Genomic DNA, 20,279 nt, shown 5'->3' with positions numbered 1-20,279 from the left:
CCAACACCACCTCGTCTGCCTTCCAGACACCCACTCAGCTGCTTGCTCCCTCCCTTCCCCTCCTTAGCAGGACAGGAGCAGATAGGAATGTGAAAAAGGTCCTGAGTCGAGAGAAAGACAGAGGGATTGCTTACCGATTCCCATCACAGGCAGAACAGACTTGAGTTGGGGAAGAGTCATTTAACATACTGCCAAAAAAAAAACAGTAGAGCATGATGGTGAGACAAATCCAAAAAGCACCTTAAAATACCATCACTCCATTCCCCCCTCTTTTTCACAAACTCAACTTCCATCCTTCACTCACGGCTCTTCTATTTCCTCCACCCCCAAGCAGCGCAGTGGCGTGTGGAAATGGGGGTTGTAGTCAGTACTCAACAGGTCCTTCCTGCTGCTCCTTCCTCCTCGCTCTTTTCCTCTGCTCCAGAGTGAGACCTTCCCAGAGGCTGCAGCCTTCCAAGATTTGCTTCACTGGGGATCCTGTCCACGAGCTGCAATCCTTCCGGATAAGACTGCTGCAGCGTGGGTCCTCCAGGGGCCACACTTCTGCCAGGAGACAGCTTCTGCTGGTTCTCTGCACAGGCCACAGGACCTGCCCTTGATCTGGTCTGCCCTTGGTCTAGTCTGGGATCCTCTATGGGCTGCAGTGTGGCTATCTGCTCCACCAAGGTCTTTTCCAGGAGGAACTGCCTGGCAGAGAGACACATTTCTTCACAGCAGCTGGTGCGGGGCTACGTTTTGCGTTTGTGCTGGGAATAGTGTTGAAAACACAGGGATGCTGTAGTGGTTGCTGAGCACTGCTTCCCCCGTGTCAAGGCCTTTTCTGCTCCTTAGACTGTCACACCAGCAGGGTCTCTGCACAGGCCACAGATCCTGAACCTGATCTGGTCTGGGATCCTCCATGGGCTGCATTGTGGATATCTGTTCACCAGGGTCTTTCCCACGTGCTGCCCAGGAATCTTCACCATTGCCTGGAGCACCTCCTCAACTTGCTCCATCTCTGGGCTTGCTGTTTGCAGGATTGTTTCTCACACTTGTTTTTCAGTTCAATCCTCATTTCCTCTGCAGTGTTTTGCCCTTTCTCAAATATGTTTAATGGAGGTGTCACCAGCGTTGGTAATGGGCTCAGCGCTGGGTAGCGTTTTGGAGCCAACCGGAACCCACCATGGCAGATAGGGGCCCAGCCCCTGAAGTACTATCAGTGACCACCCCTGAAACCTTCCTCCCCCTGCTACCAAATTCTTGCCACGTCAGTCCAACAGAGTGCCTTCAAGAGAGTATGAAGCACACTTAGTTGAATAAAATTTCCACAGGAAAGAACCAGTCCAGGCTTCATTATGGGACAGACACAACTTCGACTACCCTTAAGAGAAATGGTACTATTAGTCACGCTCAAAGATTTGGAAGAAATGCTCCAAAAATACAGCCAACTTATGTCCTTGGTAGATCGTTCTGAAAGTTGACCAGATAGAGCTAATTACGGGGATTTCCATAACGTTATTCTCATGAGATCAGAAATGCTGCATTTCACATTCCCTCTGGGCCTCTTTGCCCCACCAGGGCACTTTCCCAAAGGGTTCTGCCTGGAAGGTCCTTGAGGGAGCACAAATCCTCTCTGAGGGAGAGCAGGGTTGCAATTTGCCTTCTGTTTTTTCACAGCCCCTGCACACTCCAGACATGAGAGCTATCCCAGTTTCTCTCCAAACGCCCAGTAGGATCATCGGGCTGCAAGTGTGCAGAGAGTTTTAAGGGGTGCTGCTTGTGTCCTGGCTCAGGCTCTTGTCTTATAGGTGCCTGGGGTCAAGGTGGAAAGGCAAGTCAGTGAGTGCACTGGTTTTGCCTGGGAGAGAGTCACGTTTCTTCACAGCAGCTGGTGTGGGGCTACGTTTTGCGTTTGTGCTGGGAATAGCGTTGATAATGCTTTAGTTGTTTCTCAGCAGCGCTTACCCCACATGAGGGTCTTTTCTGCTCCTTAGACTGCCCTGCCAGTGAGTAGCTGGGAGTGCACAAGGAGTTGGGAGGGAACACAACTGGGACAGCTGACCCCAATGGACCAAAGGGATATTCCACACCATATAACTTCATGCTCCACAATTAAAACTGTGGAGGGAAGGAGGCGGGGAGGTTCAGGCTGGTGGGAGCTGTCGTTGCTCGGGGACTGGCTGAGCATCCATCTGTTCGTATGAGCAATTGCTTTCCCTTGCATCACTTTTCCTGGTTTTATTTTCCTTTCATTTTGTTGTTGTTTTTATCTTTTTCTTTTCTGTAAGTCTTAAACAACTTTTCACTCAACCCATGATTTTTCTCACTTTTACCCTCCCAGTTTTCCCCTCGTCCCCCTGAGGGTGAGTGACTGAGGGGCTGAGTGGTGCTTGGCTGCCAGCCAGGGTTAAACAACAGCAACCGTGGGTCAATGAGTGAGTCAAGGTCAGGATAAGGTCTCACGACAACAATCTGCATTCAGCAGCATCCAGTGATCACCAGGTGCCTTCACGGAGACGAGGCAGGTCACAGGTGAAGCTGGGAAGTCACTCGCAAGTCAGGGTCCAAACTGAGATCAGTGATGTCCATGTCTAGATACAGGCACTGATGTGTCACCGCAGGAGATGTAACTGTGGTGGGGGCCAAGCACTAGAACCTAAGCTTGAAAGCTGCTCCCACGGGAGCAATGATCCAATCTCCCATCTGGCAATGATCTCAGGAAGGTCAGCTGTCGTGGTTTAGGCAAAATTGGCCTATTACGGGTGACAGATGCTCTCCCCCCACTTCTCGCTCCAAGGAGGGGAGGAGGAAAGATAAAGAGACTTACCAGTTTAAAAGGAACTAAACTACTTTAATGAAATATTAATAATAAAATTAAAAGGAAACAATGAAACAGGCAGAATGTATACAAAACTCGATGAAGCTCTCAGGATGACATCACGGGCAGGCACTGGGGAAGTCCCAGACTGGACTTAGTGAGGGATGGGAACCGGATTCCAGCTCTGGAGTCAGGAACACATGGATTGGGATCAAACACAGATGAACAGACAGGCAACTGGAGAAAGAGGCTGAACCCTTTGATCACTCACCTTCTATACCGAGCACGAAGCAGATGGGATGGAATACTTTGGTGGTGAGCTTTGGGTCACCTCTCCTGTCTGCTCCTCCCTCCTCCGTGCAGGTGGGAGCTCTCTATGCTTTTCAGTTTCCAGACCTCCAGCGGGGCAAATCAGAGAATCACAGAATGATATGGGTTTGGGAGGGACCTCTGGATACCATATAATCTAATCCAACTCCCCTGCCAAAGCAGGTCCACCTACAGCAGGTTGCACAGGAACGTGTCCAGGAGGGTTTTGAATGTCTCAAGAGATGGAGACTCCACCACCTCTCTGGGCAGCCTCTTCCAGTGTTCTACCACCATCAAAGTAAAGAAGTTCCTCTTCATGTTTAGATGGAACTTCTGATGTTCATGTTCGTGCCCATTACCTCTTGTCCTGTCACTGGGCACCACTGTAAAAAGACTGGCCCCATCCTGCTGACACCCACCTTTTAAGTATCTATAGGCGTAGAACAGATCCCCCCCTCAGTCGTCTCTTCTCCAGACTAAAAAGACCCAAGTCCCTCAGCCTCTGCTCGTAAGAGAGATGCCCCAGGCCCCTCATCATCTTTGTAGCCCTCTGATGTACACTCTCCAGCAGTTCCCTGTCCTTCTTGAACTGGGGAGCCCAGAAATGGACACAGGACCCCCGGTCCTAAAACCCCCTGTTACCAAGAAAGAAGACGGGGGGGGTGCTGCGGCTTTCCGAAGGAAAAAAGTATAAGTATGTGCTGCCCCGAGAACAGATAGAAGCGGCAAGAGACTCGCATAAACAAGCGGCAGATTCGGGATATGTGTGGCCGCAGGAGGGACTCCCTGTATTTAAGTCAGGAGAGTGTGTGCAACCCTCTGCTCCGCCAGTGCCGATTGCGGAAGAGCAAAAAGCGCGGCCGTCGCTTAACCCCTTTTTGTATCCACCTCTGCCAGAGGATTCGGACGTTAATGTTGATCAGGATGATCCTATGACAGGGCAAAATGAGCTTGAGGAGGTAGTCCCTGAGAATCCGGGTCCCCCTTTGCACACCCCTGCGCCAGTAAAACGTTCCAAGCAAGGGGGGGCAGAGTGTAGACCAAAATACCCTCGTACTTGGGATTTACCTCCAGCCTCGATTACGGTTAGACCGCGAAATCCTGTGCGATTCTGGAAAAAGGTCAAAGCTAAAGCTATGGAGTTGGGCGACTGGGATTTATCAGAGAATATATCCGTTCCCCTCACCACTGATGAACCTTTGAATGTTGAGATTGCTGGGCCTGCAGCATTTCCTGTGGTGTATCATGACCCAGCTGCAGGGGAGCCTCATGAGCATGCTACTTATTCCTGGAAGGTGATTCAGGATTTACAAAAGGCCACTGCCCAGTATGGCCCCAACTCCCCTGCAGTAATGCAACTGATACGATTATTGTCAATGGAAGCTATGACCCCTTATGATATTACTCATATTGCTCAGATCATTTTTCAACCTGTGCAGCTTGCAGTGTTTCGAAATATTTGGCAGCAAAGGGCTGAGGCTCAGGCCGTAGCAAATCTGCAGTTTCCACAGGGTGATCCTCGCTATGGCAATGGTGCTGATGTTTTAATGGGTGCTGGGCAATTCAATAACCCACAGCATCAAGCGCAGTGGCCCCCCTTGGTGCTTGAACAAGTAAAAAATATAGGCATCGAGGCAATAATTCGCACTGCAGAATTGGCAGAACCAAAACAAAAATATACCACCATTAAACAAGGCACTCGAGAACCATTTCTCTCCTTTGTTGAAAAGTTACAAGCTGCTGTTGAACGTCAAGTGTTTGATGCGCGCCTCCGTGAAATGTTAGTGAAACAATTGGCTCGCGACAATGCTAATGCGGACTGTCAAAAAATAATTGAGGCATTACCAGGAGACCCAACCTTAGAGGCAATGATTACTGATTGTGCCAAGGTTGGATCTGTGGAGCATAAAATGACTGCACTCGCTGCCGCAATGGCAGCCATGCGAGTACAGGGCCAAAAATGCTATGGCTGTGGTCAAACAGGTCATGTAAAAGCTGAATGCCCCAAGAAAAAAATGGGAGGAACTGGCTCGGGAAAAGTCAATACGGCAGGGGACACAGCAGAAATGAATTGCTATAGGTGTGGAAGGGTTGGACATGTTGCTAAGCAATGTCACTCTAAATATCACCTTAATGGCCAACCATTACAGCCGGGAAACGGCAAGAAGAGCACGAAGGGGCGCGTGCAGACACAAATGCCCCGTACACAAATGCCCTACAATCCTGGCAACCCATTTCTAGGGTCAGTGCAGACGCAACCCTCTGTGACAAGCTATCAGGGAAAACCAGTGGATCAGCCGGGATGGATGTATCCACCGCCCACACAGTGACTATAACAACTCAAGGGGTGCACAAAGTGCCTTTAGATGCCTGGGGACCAATTGGTAGGGGACTGAGTGCTTTACTAATAGGAAGATCAAGTACCACCCTACAAGGACTCATGGTGCATGTTGGAGTTATTGACGCCGATTTTACAGGACAAATTTGTGCTATGGTATCTACAGCAACCCCACCGGTAACAATAGAAAAAGGAACACGTTTAGCTCAACTTGTGCCATTTATGAGTTGTGTCCCCAGGACTGAACAGGTTGTTCGCGGTGATGGCGGATTTGGATCAACAGGAAAACCACTTGTTTTCTGGACTCAGACAGTGTCGGAGAAACGGCCGCAAATGATCTGTACACTCATGATGAACAGTGTTACCCCCGATCAGGTGAAACTGACTGGGTTACTCGATACAGGGGCGGATGTGACTATCATCTCACTGCGCGAATGGCCGAATACTTGGCCTTTGGCCTCAAACACCTTGGGGGTGGCAGGACTTGGAGGAGTTGCAAATAGCTTAATATCAGCCAAACCGATTACGATTGTTAATTCTGAAGGTCAAAGGGCTACGGTGAGACCTTATGTGACCTCGGCCCTATTAAATTTGTGGGGAAGGGATTGTTTAGGACAATGGGGAGTACGGATAACAACGGATTTTCAGTAGGGGTCACTGTATTGCAGGGCATTTCTCGACCCACTCTGGCATTAAGATGGTTAACTGAAAGACCAGTGTGGGTCGATCAGTGGCCCCTCAGTCAAGAAAAACTCACTGCCCTGCAGTCTCTCGTAGCAGAACAACTAGCTGCAGGACACATAGAGGTCTCACACAGCCCTTGGAATACCCCTGTGTTTGTTATAAAGAAAAAATCTGGAAAATGGAGATTGTTACATGATCTGAGGAAGATTAATGAGGTTATAGCAACCATGGGAGCTTTACAACCTGGATTACCCTCTCCCACCATGATTCCGATGCAATGGGAAATTGTTGTAATGGACTTGAAAGATTGTTTCTTTACGATTCCTTTAGCAGATCAAGATATGGAGAAATTTGCCTTTACTGTACCATCCATAAACAATATGGAACCTGCAAAAAGATATCATTGGAAGGTGTTACCGCAAGGTATGAAAAACTCACCCACAATTTGCCAGTGGTTCGTGGCAAAGGCATTGAGTCCAGTACGTGCTTTGTTCCCATCAGGTTATTGCTATCATTATATGGATGACATTCTGTTAGCTGCAGCAACTCCACAGGAGTTAATTGAGATGGAGAACAAAACACGGGAATCTCTGTGCCAATATGGACTAATTGTTGCGCCTGAAAAGGTGCAACGGCAGCAACCATGGCTCTATTTAGGTATGAAAGTCTTAACTCAAATGGTGATGCCACAACCCATACAATTGCAAGTGGAAGTGAAAACATTAAATGACGTGCAAAAATTAGCAGGGATGATTAATTGGATTCGACCCTACGTGGGGATTCCTTCTTCTAAATTGCAACCATTATTTGAACTACTGCAAGGAGACACAGATATTTCTGCCCCACGCACCTTGACGGTAGGTGCACAAAAAACAATTGCAGACATTGAGCGAGCAATTAGTAGCAAACACGTATGGAGAATTGAATTGACAGTGCCTGTCCAGGCAATCATTTTGATTGATCAGTTGGTACCCTTTGCCATGATTGCACAATGGCATGAGAAGTGGGATGATTCTCTACATGTTTTGGAATGGGTTTTCTTGCCAAATAAAACAAAAAAGACAGCCCCTGGCCTTTTTGAGCCGGTGGCTCAAGTAATTATAAAAATCAGGACACGCTGTATGGAATTAATGGCGAGAGACCCGGAAAAAATTGTACTCCCAGTGCAGAGTGATTATTTTGAATGGTGCATGGCCAACAGCTCTGCTTTACAAGCAGCCATGATGAACTATACAGGGCAAATAAGTTATCATTTGCCCTCACATCCATTGGTCAAACTAGGAAGTCAGGTGAGATTTGGTCAGAAACAATTGAGTCAATTGGATCCAGTAGAGGGACCCACGGTGTTTACGGATGGATCAGGGAAAACCGGAAAAGCAGCCATCGTTTGGAAAGATGGACCACAATGGCAGCATAAAATCGAACATCAAGAAGGCTCACCACAAGTGGTTGAACTTAGGGCAATGGCCATGGTGTTTCAAAACTTCCCTGGCCCAGTAAACATCATAACGGATTCTGCTTATGTGGCTGGACTGGTACAACGATTGGATAAAGCTGTGTTAGGGCATGTGTCTAATGAAACGCTGTTTGGGGTTCTGAAGCTATTATGGTTAGAAATTCAGAAACGTCACTATGAATATTATGTCATGCATATTAAAAGTCACACTACGTTACCGGGTTTTATAGTGGAAGGAAATGCAAAAGCAGATGCTTTGGTGTCCGCAGTGGCATTAGGACCTGTTCCCAACATTAAACAACAGGCAATAGCTTCACATCGCTTTTACCATCAGGGCTATCAGGCCCTGAAACGTCAATTTCATATTTCCAATTCTGAGGCACGTGCCATTGTTGCTGCATGCCCTGATTGTCAGGGCCATCATGTCCCTATTTACTATGGCACCAACCCTCGTGGCCTCCGTGCCTTGCAGATCTGGCAGACTGATGTTACGCACGTACCCGAATTTGGGCGTCTGAAATACGTGCATGTCTCTATAGATACTTTTTCATCAGCTCTTGTTGCCACTGCTCATACTGGGGAATCTGCACGTGATGTCATCCGCCATTGGCAACGTGCATTTTCCATTTTAGGTGTTCCCCAACAAGTTAAGACAGACAATGGCCCGGCTTACGTGTCTCAGAAAGTTGCATTATTTTTGCAGCTTTGGGGGATATCCCATGTTACTGGAATTCCCCATTCTCCCACAGGACAAAGCATTGTAGAACGAGCCCACAGTACACTCAAGCGCTTCCTCCAAAAACAAAAAGGGGGAATGCTGGGTGAACCACCTGATGCACAATTGGCTAAAGCTACATATGTTTTAAATTTTTTACAGGTTTCTGATGATTCTCCGACCCCAACACCGCCCATCCTTCGCCATTTCAATTCCCTGGTAACTCAGGAGGGGGTGGGGCCAGGGGTAAAGGTGTTAGTGCGGGATCTACATACGGGTCAATGGATGGGTCCGTATGATCTATTAACCTGGGGAAGAGGTTATGCTTGTGTTTCCACAGATCACGGGCCGCAATGGATGCCGGCACGGAATGTGAAGCCTGTGTTATCTTCCTCATGATGTGTGCTGTGGTCAACGCATTTTGGATGCCAACGCAGACAAGGACCAATGTATGGATCACTCTAGCCAACATGACTGGCCAAGATTCCATATGTCTGGCCACTACATCACCAGAGAATCCATTTATTACGTGTCTCGTTGGTGTTCCAGTGGACAAGTGGCCGGTACCGCATGAAGCACGGGCAACTTTTCAGAACGAGTCGTTGGTTAATACATGGGATGCATGGGTGCCTTATTTGCCTAAAGTGCCTTTGGAACCTCAAGAGCTTGAACTTTTGGGATCTATAAAAATGGACTATTGTCTGTATTTCAATTATACAGGAAAGAATCAATCCCTGGCATGGGTGGTAAATTCAAGTATGACAATTTACAGAAATTCAAGTGTATGGTGTAACTTTACCTCCCCAAATATTTCTTGATCCTCAAATGTCCTTTTGGCGCTACCCCCGGGGATATTCCTGATATGTGGAGATCGAGCCTGGGGAGCCATACCTTCTCACATAAAAGGAGGACCATGCAGTTTGGGACGCTTAACATTGTTAACTCCTAATACGTCCATGATTTACCAACATCGCTATTATAAAAAAAAGCTAAGAGGAGCCTCCATGCTTACAATGAAGACTGTGATGACCAAGTCACTTTTTGGAATAAGGGTGAAATATGGGCAGCCTCCATGTTTGTACCAGGAGCAGCTGCTGCCAAAGCATTAAGTACCTTGAATAAGTTAGGATGCTGGCTAGCAAAGCAAATGAATGCAACCTCTGCGGCATTAAGCAATTTACTATTAGATGTAGACTCAGTTAGGCATGCTATGTTATAAAAAAGAGCGGCAATAGATTTTTTGTTATTAGCTCAAGGACATGGATGTGAGGATATTGATGGAATGTATTGCATGAACTTGTCAGATCACTCTGAATCAATTCATAAAAGCATACAGTTGTTAAAGGAAGGAGTACAAAAGCTGCAAGTTGACAATGGATGGGATTGGTTGAACAGATTGTTTAGTGAATGGGGACTGTCGGGATGGTTGTTGTCAGTAGTAAGAACGGGATCAGTTATTTTACTGATTGTTGTAATTGTGCTATTAATGTTGCCATGTGTCATCTCCTTGCTGCAAAGGGCCCTGCAGCGGACGATGAGGGCGATATTTTTGGCACAAATATAAAAAGGGGGAATTGTGGGGGACTGCGGCGGGTCCGTGGAACCCTTGATTGTGGGAATGGAGTCAGGAGTTGACCTTGCAGAGATTAAAGTATATCCTTGAGAAAGAAGGGAGTAGAAAACATCCTGAGAAGTAAAACAACTTTTAGGTACCAGCTGGGGACTGACAAGATAAGGAGTAGTTTTGATGTTTTGCAAGAGACAACCAATGATATATTGTTATAACAATATGTAACCAATAGTAAAAGAACACATGTGTTAAGAAAGAATATATAAGAATATACGTGTGCTAATAAAGGTGGACTGTTACTGCTTGAACTGCTGAAGATTGCTGTCCGTGTCGTTTGTCCGTCTCAACAACAACGACAGGGGCCACATTGGCAGAAGGAGACTCAAGAACCCCAGGGAAGGACCGGGCCCCAGAAGTGTTCATGGTTTTCCTCAAGTGCCCGCAGAGACCGCACAGAGAGGGGATGAGGCAAATGCACCCAGAAAAAATGCACCCACTCCTGAGAGCACTGTTAGTGTGACAATAACGTCAAAGCCTGCCAGCAGAAGCCCACCTGTGTGCAATAATGAGCGGCCATCAGAGGGAGATGGGGGGAGCAAGAGAGAAGGATGTGGCATGTCCTCTCCCATGGGAGGCCTTGGGCATCCTGACGAGAAACCTGAGAGCGGTGCCCATTTCCGGACAACTTTGCCACAAACAAGCCCACAAGAATGACCCAGGTGACATCACCTGTCCGCACAGGGCACCATCAGCACTGGAGCTGAGTCTTCTGCCTGCGCTGACGTGTTTCTGCCCCGGAAATCCTCGGGCCTCTCATCCCGGCACTTACAGAAGCCTTCAAATGGGAAAGCACGTGTCTTCAGCCAGGAAATGAAAAGGCGGCAGTGCAGGAAACCAGGACACAGCCCATCCCATTAGCTGGGATGTTTTGCATTTGACAGGAGCTTGTCAGAAAATTAGCACTTCCACAAAGGGTGCCTCTGGGCCTGAGGCAGCGCAGGACTACTATAAAAGGCAGCCCAAGTCTCTGCTCTCTCATCCACTTCTCTCACCTCCTGCTCCTTGGGAATCAGGTGAGTGTGACGCCTCTTCTCCTCCTCCTTCGAGATGAGGTCTTTCCCCGATGTACGCCTCAGCTGACACGGGCTGTGCGAGCCCAGGGCTGGGAGCTGCTTCTCCTGGGAGAGGGAAAGGGAGAGAAGGTCTTGTGCAGAGAGGGGCTGGGACTTAGTGGAGGTGTCTCGTGGGCTTTGAGCTGGGCAGCGTTGGCTGGTCCAGGAGGTGCGCTGGCTCCCCTCTGGTTGGGTGCAGTGCTGCTCCTCATGTGTCCCTGTGCTCTGCTTCCCCCTGCCCTCTCTCCCAGGTGCACCTCTGGCCCAGAGACATGTCCTGCTACGACAAGTGCCAGCCCTGCTGCCAGCCCTGCGGCCCGACCCCGCTGGCCAACAGCTGCAATGAGCCCTGTGTCAGGCAGTGCCAGAACTCCACCGTCGTCATCCAGCCCTCCCCCGTGGTGGTGACCCTGCCCGGACCCATCCTCAGCTCCTTCCCGCAGAACACCGTGGTGGGATCCTCCACCTCCGCTGCTGTTGGCAGCATCCTCAGCTGTGACGGAGTGCCCATCAACTCTCCCTGCTGTGACCTCTCCTGCATTACCAGCCGCTACTGTGGCAACAGATGTCAGCCCTGCTAAACCTGCTGGCAACATCCTGGAGCAAGAACCTCCCAAGGCCTCAGAACATGATGCTGGAAAGGAGATAGAGCTTTGGGGCATTCTATTTAGATCTTTGGTCCATTGTTGCCTCCTTCCACTCTCTTCTCTCTCTTCCTTTTTTTTCTGGTCACCACTTCCCGACACCAGCCTAACGGCAACCTGTTGGTCTCCCTCCCTCTGCAGGGCAGGCAGACGGACACCCTGCAGGAGCTCCACTGCATCTTAGTGGCTGCCCCTGGTGCTCCCTGCCAGGTCCCTCCTTTTCCTCCTTACACTCATTAAAGCTGTGCTGCATCCAAGCTGGGCCTCTGAGTTTTCTTTCCTTCTGCGGCAACTCTTCCAGTCTGCTCCAGGGAAAAGGAGGAGCAAGGGGAGGATGGGACTCACTTCAGTGCATTTTCATTTCTGCCTTTTCCCTTGGATCTGGGGAAGAAATTCCTGTCTGCTCAATAAATGTTGACAGTCATTGATAGGATGTCTCTAACGGGTATGTAGGAGGTGAGACGCGGAGTCCGTAATGCCATTGGAAAGCTCACAGCCCCATCCCCACCTTTATTTCCCATCCGTTTCCCTGTCTACATTCTGTGGACAGCACACATATGCATAGGCAGATGAGAGTGGTACCCCGTACTCTGTTTCTTTGCCTGGCAGCACCAATCTGCTCTCCAGACGTTGAGTTCTGAGGTAATTCACAAATTAGGATTGGTATCATCCACAGTCAGCCTACAAAATGGAGTCCTTCTCCGTTTTAACTCCACATGGGCCACTGCAGCTCTAGGAGAGTACCTCGTGCCCAAAGACCTGCTTTCTGATCAACACCACGTTGTTCACAGCCACATCATGACTGGGCAGATGACAGAAGGGCAGACAGCATCCACACCTGCGTTCTTGTGGCTTTTTTTATATGCCCATCTTCCCAGAGTTTTTGTGAATTACTTTTGGCTTCACAATTAATGTCAACATTTAGGTGTGATTTTCAATTTACTTGAAAATTTCTTTTTAAACCCTGTCCTTCAGGCCTGGGTCTAATTCCTGTCATCCCTTGGGTTTCCATAGTCCCCTGGTATATAAAAAGAACTCCTAAAAGCACTGCTGGCCTCAAAATAAAGGCTCATGCACACAGCGTCCCATGCACCACAGGAGGTTCTCCTCATGCTCTTCCTGCCTACTGTTTAGCACAGAGACACCAGCTTTGTAGATCTCACTGGGCACTAGGCACTTTAAGCAGTACAGGAGAGGCACCAGCCCAAGCAGAGTACAAACCCTGGGGATGATCCTGCCAGTACTAAGCTTCCCTGTCTCCCCAACTTCTCTAAGGTAGGGCCATTCCAACTTCTGCTCACACCAGCACTACTTCTCACTTGCAAGCCATTGTCTTCCTAGCACTTCAGTCCCTGGCCTTTTGAATACATATCCTCCAACAGACTCTGTGTGCCACTGGGAATCACACTGGCAAACCAAAGGTCGGAGCTGTACCTTCACAGATGGACACCTTTCCCCACAATGGGCTCTGCAGGTAACAGGATCAGTGTGTACAGTTACACTGGGAGGACAAGTACTGCTTCTAAGCCCAGGAAGCACTAGTAGATGTCAGAGGCCCTGCCCTTTCCTTGGCCCAGGCAATAGACCACAGGATGAAGCTTTCAACACGCAACAGAGCTGTCACCTATAAGATGTAGATAATCATTACAATCCTCTGGGTACATGGCTATTGGAATACTGTGATGAGATAATCCCCAAACCTTTTGTTCTCCAGCAAGAAAAGACCTAACTGCTTCAGTCATTCCTAAGAGTTTGCCAGCTCTTTGGTCATCTTTGAAATGCACACAGGAGTGGGGGCAGATGATGGATCAGGATCAGCGAAGACAAAGTCAGGACTAAGACCCCAGTGGCGGCATGCTTCATGCAGAAGGGCCAGTCAGCAGTACAGCTATGTGGGTGAAGATGACCACAAACCCAATGATGACACTGCAAATACTTTCAGGAAGCTAGTCAGTGTAACCTTAGAGGACCATGCAAATAAGCTTTCTGTCCTGGAGGTGACTGTCTGATGGGGGCTGGGGATGCGCAAGACACCTCGGCCCTGAAAATCTGTGTAACGAACCGCTTGGGCTCTACGGGGCAACATATGGGTGTGACTGAAGAAGAGGGGACTGTCTCTGAAGAGGAGGAGTTGTCTCTGGGCTCTAGCCCACGTGGTTTCTCCTACCGTCCCCTCTTTCCATCCTTGTGGTCATCTTCTGTGTGAGCCTTCTTCCCAGCACAGCTCCAGGCAGAGCAAGAGGAACTGCCTTGGGGCTGCTGAGTTGCCAGGGCCTCCTGCAGCAGTAGGGTCCTCCCATGAAGACAACACAAGTTGGGATCAGTGTCTGTAGAGCTCGTTATGAGCCGCAGGGGAATATTTCTGTGCAGAGATGCAGCTAGGGTAGGGGCTGATGGTGGCTGGCTGTGAAGTAGCCAGGGATGTCTTCCCCAGATCCAAGGGAAAAGGCAGAAATGAAAATGCACTGCAATGAGTCCCACCCTCCCCTTGCTCCTCCTTTTCCCTGGAGCAGACTGGAAGATGTTCCGCAGAAGGAAGGAGGACTCGGAGGCCCAGGCTTGGATGCAGCACAGCTTTAATGAGTGTAAGGAGGAAAAGGAGGGACCTGGCAGGGAGCACCAGGGGCAGCCACTAAGATGCAGTGGAGCTCCTGCAGGGTGTCCGTCTGCCTGCCCTGCAGAGGGAGGGAGACCAACAGGTTGCCGTTAGGCTGGTGTCGGGAAGTGGTGACCAGAAAAAAAAGGAAGAGAGAGAAGAGAGTGGAAGGAGGCAACAATGGACCAAAGATCTAAATAGAATGCCCCAAAGCTCTATCTCCTTTCCAGCATCATGTTCTGAGGCCTTGGGAGGTTCTTGCTCCAGGATGTTGCCAGCAGGTTTAGCAGGGCTGACATCTGTTGCCACAGTAGCGGCTGGTAATGCAGGAGAGGTCACAGCAGGGAGAGTTGATGGGCACTCCGTCACAGCTGAGGATGCTGCCAACAGCAGCGGAGGTGGAGGATCCCACCACGGTGTTCTGCGGGAAGGAGCTGAGGATGGGTCCGGGCAGGGTCACCACCACGGGGGAGGGCTGGATGACGACGGTGGAGTTCTGGCACTGCCTGACACAGGGCTCATTGCAGCTGTTGGCCAGCGGGGTCGGGCCGCAGGGCTGGCAGCAGGGCTGGCACTTGTCGTAGCAGGACATGTCTCTGGGCCAGAGGTGCACCTGGGAGAGAGGGCAGGGGGAAGCAGAGCACAGGGACACATGAGGAGCAGCACTGCACCCAACCAGAGGGGAGCCAGCGCACCTCCTGGACCAGCCAACGCTGCCCAGCTCAAAGCCCACGAGACACCTCCACTAAGTCCCAGCCCCTCTCTGCACAAGACCTTCTCTCCCTTTCCCTCTCCCAGGAGAAGCAGCTCCCAGCCCTGGGCTCGCACAGCCCGTGTCAGCTGAGGCGTACATCGGGGAAAGACCTCATCTCGAAGGAGGAGGAGAAGAGGCGTCACACTCACCTGATTCCCAAGGAGCAGGAGGTGAGAGAAGTGGATGAGAGAGCAGAGACTTGGGCTGCCTTTTATAGTAGTCCTGCGCTGCCTCAGGCCCAGAGGCACCCTTTGTGGAAGTGCTAATTTTCTGACAAGCTCCTGTGTTGCCTGTTGCAGGCGTGGCGACCTGGTTCAGGAACGGCACGGCGACCATCCCCAGGCCGCTCGGTCCATCAGCACGCTGACACCAATGTGGTGGACGGCAAATGGCGTTTATTGATAGGTGGCATGGCATTATATAGCTTGGGTTTGCGACGTCACTTCCGTCCGCTTACGTCATGAACTAAACACTATTGGAGGAGGGGCCCTAACCACCTACATTTCCCCCCTCCCTATGCACGCCAAAGTACAGTATCCCCAAAAACTTTTTCTTGTTTTAACTCCATATAACAATCTTAGAAAACATACATCATAAACTTAAATAAAACGTGAGGTATCGTAAACAGGTAAAAACTCGGGGGTAACTGGTAATAATGGGGTGTAACCTGAGGTAACTAGGGATAACTGGGAGTAAACAGAGTAAACACATTCTCAAAGCAGCTGTTGGTGTTCTACCAACATAACGTTAACCTTTTCTAGCCAGCTTGTGACAAGCGACACGAGCCTGTTTAGTGTGCAGGGTCTCCCAGGCTTAGACAGGACGCTTGCTGGTTTGTCGACTTCTCTCGTCCTCGGGGTATACGGGTTACAGGGGTGTCCGATGATCCGGTCCTGTAAACAGAAACTCACAATTTTCGTTAGTTTTATTCTGAAGGTCCGGTTTAATAGACTTAAGTGGACACCATTTGATTTTGCCATCTTTTCTGACTGCCCTGTCAGAACTAATTTCCACCGTTGTTCCCAGTCTCCCAGCTCATTTCTGACTATGACCGACGGGCCTTCTTCTAGCGCTCGAGTGGCCCAGTGTTTTTGGGCTGGGCTATTCCTCTCCCCTGGGGAACTGGTTTAATGCTATTAAGGCAGTCGCTAGCAAGCGCGCCTGGTCTCCTGAGGGAACAGTGTTGGTAAAGCCTTTTGTTTTTGCTAATACCTCCAATTTAGATTTCAGAGTTTGGTTTGCTCGTTCAACTATGGCCTGTCCCGTGCTATTATACGGGATGCCGTGTATTAGAGTAATACTCCATTTCAGAGCAAATGCTTGGACTGATTTAGATACAAAATTCGGACCGTTGTCCGTTTTGATCTGATTAGGGACGCCGAGCCACACCATGGCTGTCAGCCAATGTTGGATGGTTGCTTTGGAGTCGGTCTTAAGGTGTTGTGTAGCTACGATCATCCCACTATATGTGTCTACGGTTACCGCTAGCCACGCTCGAGGTTTCAGCAGCTGACAGAATGTAAAATCCGTCTGCCACACCTCGGAGGCTTTGAGACCTCTGGGATTGACTCCACTGGACCACAGTGGTGCTTTTTGACAGTGGGGACACGTAGCTACTATATGTTTCGCGTCGGTGGCTGAAACCCCACATCTCTTTGCCAGCGCTTTAGCTCCAATGTGGAGGGATTCGTGTAGTTGGCGGGTGCCTCTTAGTGTCCACAATCCTTTTGCAGCGGCGTCCGCTTTGTCGTTACCAGTTTGGAAAAACCCTTTAATTGGGTTGTGGCTGTTGACGTGGATGACTGATATGGTACCTTTTCGGGAAAAAAGTGCTTCTTCTAACATTAGGGCTGCTGTAGATGTTGACATGCCGGGCCCTGACATGGCTAAGCAAAGCTTGGCCACAAACATTGAATCAGTTACTATATTGAGATGTTCCATTGGGAACAGTCCACATGCTAGTACTACGGCCGCTGCTTCCAGCTGTTGAGCTGAAAGCGCACAATCGGTCATTTTAATGCAGTGCCATTCTCCTCCCGATTGCCATACTGCTGCTGCGGTTGAGGTCGCTGAGGATGCATCTGTGAAGACCGTTGGTCCTGACTGGGGCCGGTCCATAACTTTCTGTGGAAGGTCGATGTCGACAATTGTCAGCATTTGAGTCCAGGGGGGCTTTGTGGCATACTGGACTTCTCCACTAAATCCGACGAGGGCTATAGCTAGATACTCTGACATTGCCACTGATTGCGTCGGGAGTTGTTTGCGGAAGGGTAGGTATATTTTGGCAGGTTCAATGCCCAGATGTCTTAGGGTGAGTTTTCTGCCTTTCATGATAAGATTACCAAGGCACTCAACTCCTGGGGAGAATGCACGTGACGGTTTCCCTAGGACTATCCATTGTATTGGTTGAGCTTTTTCTGGGGGGCCCTGGGCCAGTGCCCCTACTCCCCCACCTTTCGTAAAATGTACGTACAGATCGAGTGGTACATTTGGGTTCCATCTGGCGAGTGAGCTTGATGACATCTGTTGCTCGATAAAGTCAAGAGAGTTCATTGCTTCTGTCGTTAGGGTTTTTGTTCCCATGGTTTCTTTCCTTTTAAAAGATCATACAAAGGGGTCATGATTTCTGGAGGAATCAGAACGATATTGCGTAGCCATTGCAGGGACCCTACTAACTGTTGCATATCGTGAAGTGTCTTGATGTTCCGACGGATTTTTATTTGGTGGGGGGGTTATGTAGAAGCCCGTGATGTTCACTCCCAAAAAACTTACACATGGTCCTCTTTTAATTTTTGCGCTCGTGATTTCAAACCCGTTAGTTTTTAAAGTTTCTGAAACTGTTGACACCAGTTGGTCTACTTGGCTCCCTGATGGTGCGGCGATCAAAATATCATCCATATATTGAATGATAGTCGCTGTCGGGTCGCTACGTCGGACCGGTGCCAACGCCCGATCTACCGTAACTTGGCAGATAGTGGGTGAATTGATCATTCCTTGGGGCAGCACTTTCCACTGGAAACACAAGTTGGGGCGTTGGCTATTTGGGAACACGACGGAAAAGGCACACCGTTCCTTATCCTCCTCATGCAGAGGTATCGAAAAGAAACAGTCTTTAATATCAAGGACAGCGCAAGGTTGTCCTTCCGGTATCATAGAGTTCATAGGCAGCAGCGTTTGGACAGGACCCATTGGTTGAATTCTCTTGTTTACTTCACGTAGGTCATGGAGGAGGCGAAACCCCTCGCCTGTTCGCTTGGGTATTACAAAAACCGGGGTGTTCCATGGGCTGGTAGAAGGCTCTATATGACCTCGTTGTAGCTCGCGGTCGACTAGCTCAAGAAGGGCATCCATTCGAGGCTTTGACAGGGGCCACTGCTCGACCCACACTGGGTCGGATGATTTCCACGTCAGTCTAATCGGTGGAAGCGGGTGTGCGGCAGTGGCCCTTAAGATAAATTTGTCACCCTGGCATTTAATAGGGCTAGAGCGTCCCTTCCCAGCAGGGGTGGGACTCCTGACATGACATATGGAAAAAGGTTGATGGTTTTCTCCGGTCCCTTTTCAGTGTAAAGCGTAATCGCTATCAATTGAGCGCTCTTCCGAGCTCGTGTTAATCCTCCGACTCCACCCACCATGGGGGCGTCTTCCAATTTCCAAAATGGGGGCCAGTACGTCTCAGGAAGAACTGTAACATCTGCTCCGGTGTCAATCAAAAAGGGGACTTTAATAGTGGTGTCACTGGGGGTATTATAAAGAGAACAGATCCCCCACACCACTGGCGGGTTGTCACACTTTATTGCCAGGGCCACCCTAGGGTCTCGCCCCCAAGGGGTGGTCCCTTCTGTTCCTGAGATAAGGGCTGACTCGGTTGGACTATCGGTTGAGCCATAAAGTTGGTCGCTCCTCGAGGGGGCAACGAGTTCGAAGGCTCCCCGCCCCATCTGGGGCTGGTATGGCTGGGCCGCCTCATATCCCAAGTGGGAGAAGGCTGTGCGCAGCCCAGGTGCCCTCTCCCCCTCCCGTTTCCCTGAATTTTAGTTCTGCATCCCTTAATGAAATGTCCTTTCTTTCCACAAGCCCAACACGGTCCTCTAGATCGATTCTGGCACGGGGGGAGCGCCATTGGCGGATCCCCCAACCGAGGGCAGTTTGCCACCATGTGGCCCACCTGGCCGCATTTAAAACATGCCATCACATTGGCTATTGCAGTGCTAACAGTCACTTGAATCGGGGCTAGATGCTCTTCATTCGTGACATGCTTAATCATGTCCGCGATACTTGACCCTGCTGGCAGAGATCGTAAGATTTCTTTGGTTTTCGAATTGCACTGCTGACGTAGGCAGTCTGCGACGACCAGGCCTTTTGCTTCCACGGGCAGGGTCGAGGAGTCGACCGCAGCCTGGAGGCGATCTACAAATTGCGTAAAGCTCTCACTCTCATTTTGCTTTATTGTAGACCATGGTGATGGCTTGGCGACAACTCTAAAAGCTACACGAATAGCTTCTCTGGCCGCACGAGTAGTTGTCATAACTTCATGGGCCCGCAAGCCCTGAGCTTGTGCGTGGGGGGTAATCATTGTTGGATCTGTACCCATTAGCCGCTGCAGACTGGAGCCATGTAGCGGATGATCCGCCCCGGTTACTCGGGCTAGTTGTTTCATGCAGTTGTCCTCCCATTCTTGTTTAAAAACAATCATCCCTGCCCCGTCAAAGATCAATCTACAAGTTTGTTTTATGTCAAACGGGAGCATATCATCTCCCCCAAAAACCCCATCTATGAGGTTGGAAACCATGGCAGAGTTATGCCCTTTATCTGCGATTGCTTTAACAATTGCTTGTATATCTTTAGGATTTATAGGGGAGTGGACCCTTTGTCCCCCATCCGTCACTCGAACCGGAAATGCTAGTGCAGCCGATGGGACCCAATTGGCGCACGCAATCTTTATTTTTCTCCAATCCGTGAGGGGAGTTTTTCCCCTTCGCGGTTCCTCTTCATTGTGAATGGGGATATTTCGGCTTTTGTGTCTGTTCGCCCTTATGTCCTCCTCCTCTGAGCTTGAATCGATTGCGAGCCACTCGTCCCAGGAAGTGTCTGACTCGGAGTCGGAACTCGACTGACCGGCTACTTCCGGGTTCCAGTGCATTTTTGTTGGGCTCTGGCCCCGCCCACTTCCCTTGCGGGCGGACCGTTCCCTCCCTCTTAGCTTGCCCCGCCTTCCGCTCAGCGGGGTGTTCGCCCTGTAAGGGCATTGTTTTAGACGGCCGTTCTGATTAGCTCTCCGCCCCTCGTTCACGCCCCCCTCTT

Source organism: Numenius arquata, chromosome 23, assembly GCF_964106895.1.
Source record: "Numenius arquata chromosome 23, bNumArq3.hap1.1, whole genome shotgun sequence".
NCBI lineage: Eukaryota > Metazoa > Chordata > Aves > Charadriiformes > Scolopacidae > Numenius > Numenius arquata.
Note: the sequence above shows the minus strand (reverse complement) of the source record.